This window comes from Pristiophorus japonicus, chromosome 1, assembly GCF_044704955.1.
Source record: "Pristiophorus japonicus isolate sPriJap1 chromosome 1, sPriJap1.hap1, whole genome shotgun sequence".
In the NCBI taxonomy this organism is placed as follows: domain Eukaryota; kingdom Metazoa; phylum Chordata; class Chondrichthyes; family Pristiophoridae; genus Pristiophorus; species Pristiophorus japonicus.
The window spans coordinates 67,766,977-67,772,976 of NC_091977.1; positions in this window are offsets into that span (position 1 = coordinate 67,766,977).

Genomic DNA, 6,000 nt, shown 5'->3' on the forward strand with positions numbered 1-6,000 from the left:
CACGTGACCGTTACCGCCTAGATGGACAAGGGCAGCAGGTGTATGGGAACCTCCAAGTTCCCCTCCAAGTCACACACCATCCTGACTTGGAAATATATCGCCATTTCTCCACTGTTGCTGGGCCAAAATCCTTGAAATCCTTACCTAACAGCACTGTGGAAGTATCTTCACCACACGGACTGCAAAGCACTTCAAGAACATTGCCTAATTCATTCATCAATGTTGAGAACTGGGCTTAGGTTAACATGGCTTTATTCCAGCCATCTGTGTGTTATGCAATCTTGCTTGTCATGTCACATCCATTATAGCGCTGCCGCAATATTTAATTAGTTACTTCACTCAAATGTCTATGTTAGCAAAGTTCCTGTGAGGTTGATAATGGTGAGTTCGTGCGTATGCTACAGTGTGATGACTGAGTGTGATGGCTAAAGCATGACGGGAGATTTGACATTAAAAATGCACACTGGCCTCGAGATTACTGGAGCGGCACACCTAAGATTGCCGTGAATTCGATTTTTAAAAATCCTTTAGATTGTATTATCTTTGCGCAGTAAATTGCTGGAAATGCGAGGTCAACGGGGCATCTGGACCTTGGTGAACAATGGAACCAATAGTCTATCTCAACCAATAAAACATACAGTTAGAGAACGAAGGAGAGTGAATGACAGAGATGGAAATAGGGTGAATTAAAGTCAACTGTCCACCACCTGGTGCCCACCAGCACCATCTCAGGGCAACTAGGATGGATAATAAATGCCGGTCTTGCCAGCAATGCCCACATCCTGAATGAGTAAAAAAAAATATTTTTATATTACTAGTAAATGCTCATGAGAAGGTTAATGTTAGAAGTTTGTGAGACAGTAACTGTCAGAAAGCTATTAACATTATGCTTTTGATCTTCTACCTTTCCTCAGTGGCAATAGTAGTAAGCTATACTATGGTTTAGGACAAAGACAGCAGTCAGGTAGCCAAGTCCTAAAGGAGAAAGCTGCCAGTTTAAGCTTGTCACGTGGTGAGAGAACCAGTATGAGGAAGTAACCTACTCGTGGCAGACACATCTGTCCATCATAGCAATGGTAGAAGTGACCACCACATAGTTCTTGTAAAGAAAAAGTCTCATCTCCACCATGAAGACATACTCCAGTGTGTCACATGGCACTACTTTTTTCGTATGGTAGTAGCAAAGCTAATCAAATGTCAGTATCTAAGTTGGATATCCAGGCCAAAGCATCCGGTGTAACAGTGTGGACATCTTGTCGGCTGCCTGCAAATTTCATCTGAGGGCAATGCTCCATAATGTGCTCCAGGGTCTGATTAGGAGCTCCACAGTTGCATGATGGGGATACTTTAATCTTCCATCTATGGAGAAGGTGGCAGCATTTACCATGACCAGTTCTGAGACGGTTGTCCACTGTTTGCGAGGAAGGTTGATCCTTCAGGTTGCACTGTGGGGTCCTCTATAAGGAGTCCATTCTGTATGCCGCAGTTCTTACATGTTCTGCTAAGTGGGATAGAGTAATGATAGATAACTGGTCATTCATAAGTTTTTGTTGGCATCAGCAGCAGCAGAATTATATTCCACCAGAATCTGTAATCTCATGGCCAAGCACACCCCCCACACTTTTATCACTATCAAGCCAGCAGATCAACCCTGATTTAATGGGGGTTGTAGAAATGCGTGCCGGGAGCAGTACCAGAAGTAAAGAATGAAGTAAAAAACAGAGCTAAGCGGCCACATAACTAGTGGTTCAGAGGAAAGCTCTGCAGCTCTATCACATCCAGTTGAAAATGGTGGTCATCAACCAGGCAACTAACAGGAGGAGGAACATCTTGGTGGAGCCCAGCATGCAACGGCAAGAGACATGGCTGAAGAGTTTGCAAATGTCTTCAGCCAAAGGTGCCAAGTGGATGATCCTACTCGGCCTCCTTCTCATGTTCCCTCCATCATAGATACCAATGTCCAGCTAATTCAGTTTAAGCCAAGTGGCATTGAGAAATGGCTGAGTGTACTTGACACAGCAAAGGATATGGACCCTAACAACATCCCAGCTGTAGTGATGAAGACCTGTGTACCAGAGAGAGCTGATCTCCAAGCAGTACAGCTATAACAGTGGCATCTAACCAACAATATGGAAAATTGTTCAGTTATGTCCTATCCACAAATAGCAGGACAAATCTAACCCTGCAATTTCTTACCCTATCAGCCTCTTCTCAATAATCACTAAAGTGATAGAAGTATTCATCAATAGGGCCATCAAGCAAAACCTACTCAACGATACCCTGCTCACCAATTCCCAGATTTCATCACAGCCTTGATCCAGACATTGATCAGAGGAGAAGTGAGAGTAACTGCATTTGATATCAAGGCAGCATTCAACTGAGTATGGCACCAAGGATAGATTCATAGACATTTACAGCATGGAAGGAGGCCATTTCGGCTGATCGTTTCCGTGTCGGCCAACAAAGAGCTATCCAGCCAATCCCACTTTCCAGTCTGCTACCTTCAGGGATCTGTGGACATGCACTCCAAGGTCCCTTTGTTCTTCTACACTTAGAAACATAGAAACATAGAAAATAGTTGTAGGAGTAGGCCATTCGGCCCTTTGAGCCTGCACCACCATTCAATATGATCATAGCTGATCATGCACTTCAGTAACCCATTCCTGCTTTCTCTCCATACCCCTTGATCTCTTTAGCCGTAAGGGCCACATCTAACTCCCTTTTGAATATATCTAACGAACTGGCCTCAACAACTTTCTGTGGTAGAGAATTCCACAGGTTCACAACTCTCTGAGTGAAGAAGTTTCTCCTCATCTCGGTCCTAAATGGCTTACCCCTTATCCTTAGACTGTGACGCCTGGTTCTGGACTTCCCCAACATCAGGAACATTCTTCCTGTATCTAACCTGTCCAATCCCGTCAGAATTTTATATGTTTCTATGCGATCCCCTCTCATTCTTCTAAATTCCAGTGAATATAAGCCTAGTCGATCCAGTCTTTCATTCAATCAGTGGTTGTGGGTGTTGGAGGCCAGTCATCACTGCCTCAGGATGTCACTACAGGAGTTCCTTAGGGAAGCATTCTCAGCCCAGCCACCTGTTGCTTCCTCATTGATCTTCCCTCTGTTAGAAGGTCAGAAGTTGGGTTGTATGCTGACAATTCCGTAGTGTTCAAATCCATTCACAATTCCTCTGATAATGAAACAGTTCATACCAGCTTACAGTATTAAGCAGACAAGTGACAGGTAATGACCATCTCCAACAAGAGAAAACCCACCCATCTCCCCCTGATCTTTAATGCTACCAACATTGCTGAGTTCCCACACCAACAACATCTTGGGGGTCACCATTGACCAGATGGCAAATCGTCTTTGATGAAGTAATGGAGAGGGTTGATGTGGGTAATGCAGTTGATGTTGTGCATCAGAGAGAAACAGAGTTAATGTTTCAGGTCTGTGGCCTTTCATCAGAACTGAAAATCTTTAGAAGTATCAGGTCTTAAGCAAGTGCAGGTGCAGGGAAAGGGAGTGGAGGTGTAAAGTCCTTACTCTACAGCATGAAACCACATGAGGCACATTCCAGGGACAAGGTCACTCTGTGACCTTAACCTTTATTACAGGACTCCAGAAGTGATGACCCTGTGTGGGACCTCCCTTTATATACCTGTGAGATCAGGTAAGGAGTGTCTCCCACAAGTTCACTCCCTGTGGTCAAGGTGTGCATCTAAGTTGAGTGTATACAGTAATACAGTGGTGTTACATTGTAGTTACAAACACGACATCACCTTCCCTCCCCCCAAAAGTCTTACTGGGATCATAGGTTCAGTCTTTCAGGTGGTCTACGCTCCCTCATGGAACGCCGCAGTTGGGGCTCTGGTCGTTGGACGCTGATGTGAGTGTCTGTCACCTGTGGTGATTCCGGCCTGTCCGAGCTGACCTCAAGGACTGTGCATTCTTCCGATTGCTCTTGTTGCATGTTCGCTGGTGGTAGTGTGAGCTCCATCTCATGGTCTTCTTCAGGTTCCTCCGTGTCCATGCTGAACCTTTTTTTTACTTGGTTCAGATGCTTACGGCATATCTGGCCATTGTTAAGTTTTATCACGATGATCCTATTCCTCTCTTTGCCAGTTACAGTACCCTCAAGCCATTTGGGCCCTATGGCATGATTGAGGACGAATACAGGATCATTTATTTCTATACATCTCCCCCTTGAATTTCAGTCATGGTACCCGTTTTGTGACGTGCGCTTGCCCTCAACTATGTCGGTCAGGACTGGGTGGATGAGGGACAACCGAGTTTTGAGTGTCCGTTTCATGAGTAGCTCTGCGGGCAGGACCCCCGTGAGCGAGTGCGGGCGGGATCTATAGGCCAGCAGGAGGCGCGATAGGCGCCATTGTTGGGAGGGTCCTTGAATCCTGAGCATACCTTGCTTAATGATTTGGACTGCATGTTCCACCTGGCCATTGGAGGCTGGCTTTGAATGGCGCAGTCCTAACGTGGTTGATGCCATTGCCTGACATAAATTCCTGGAATTCATAGCTCATGAAACACGTGCCATTGTCACTAACCAGGATGTCCGGCAAGCCATGGGTTGCAAAAATCGCACGTAGGCTTTCCACGGTGGTGGATAACGTGCATGAATTCAGGATGATGCACTCAATCCATTTCGAGTATGCATCTACTACAATGAGGAACACCTTCCCCATGAACGGGCCCGCGTAGTCAACGGGAATGTGTGACCATGGCTTTGTGGGCCAGGGCCACGGGCTAAGCGGGGCCTCCCTGGAGGCATTACCCAACTGGGCACAGGTCGCGCACCTGCAAATACAGTGTTCCAGGTCTGAATCAATTCCAGGCCACCAAACGTGTGAACGGGCAATGGCCTTCATCAGCACAATGCCTGGGTGCTCGCTGTGGAGTTCTCTGATGAACGCCTCCCTGTCCTTCTGGAGCATGACTACCCGGCTGCCCCATAGTAGGCAGTCGGTTTGGATGGAGAGCTCATCCATCCACCTGTGGAATGGTCTGACCTCCTCAGGGCATGCTCCGTGTGCGGGCGCCCAATCTCCAGTCAGGTCACATTTCTTAATCAAGGATAGGAGGGGATCTCTGTCCAGATTTTGATCTGGCGGGTTGTGATGGGGGAGCCTGCGCTGTCAAAGGCATCGACAGCCATGACCATCTCAGCGCTTTGCTCAGCTGCCCCCTCGGTGGTGGCCAGTGGGAGCCTGCTGAGTGTGTCAGCGCAGTTTTCAGTGCCGGGCCGGTGCCGGATGGAGTAGTCATAAGCAGCTAGCGTGAGGGCCCACCGCTGTATACGAGCTGATGCGATGGCATTGACAGCCTTGCTGTCTGACAACAGGGATGTGAGTGGCTTGTGGTCCGTCTCTAATTCAAACTTCCTACCAAAGAGGTACTGATGCATTTTATTTACACCATAGACATATGCAAGCGCTTCCTTCTCGACCTTGCCATCTCCCCGTTCTGCTTGAGAGAGCGACCTGGAAGCATAAGCCACAGGTTGTAGTTGACCCTCAGCATTAGCCTGCTGCAACACGCAACCAACCCCATAGGACGATGCATCACAAGTCAGAACTAAACGTTTACAGGGGTCGTACAGGGTCAACAAAGTAGGTTTCGTGCCCGATCAAAAGCCCGTTCCTGACAGTCCCCCCAAAACCAATCGCAACCCTTATGCAGGAGCACGTGTAGCAGCTCCAACAACGTGCTTAAGTTCGGCAGAAAGTTCCCGAAATAGTTCAACAGTCCCAGGAATGAACGCAGCTCCGATGTGTTGCAGGACCTGGGTGCTCGTCGAATCGCCTCTGTTTTGGATTCGGTGGGCCGAATCCCATCTGCAGCAATTCTCCTGCCCAGAAACTGAACCTCAGGAGCTAAAAACACACATTTAGACTTCTTGAGTCGCAGGCCTACCCGGTCCAGTCGGCGTAGCACCTCCTCCAGGTTGTGGAGGTGATCCTCGGTATTTCGACCCATGATGAG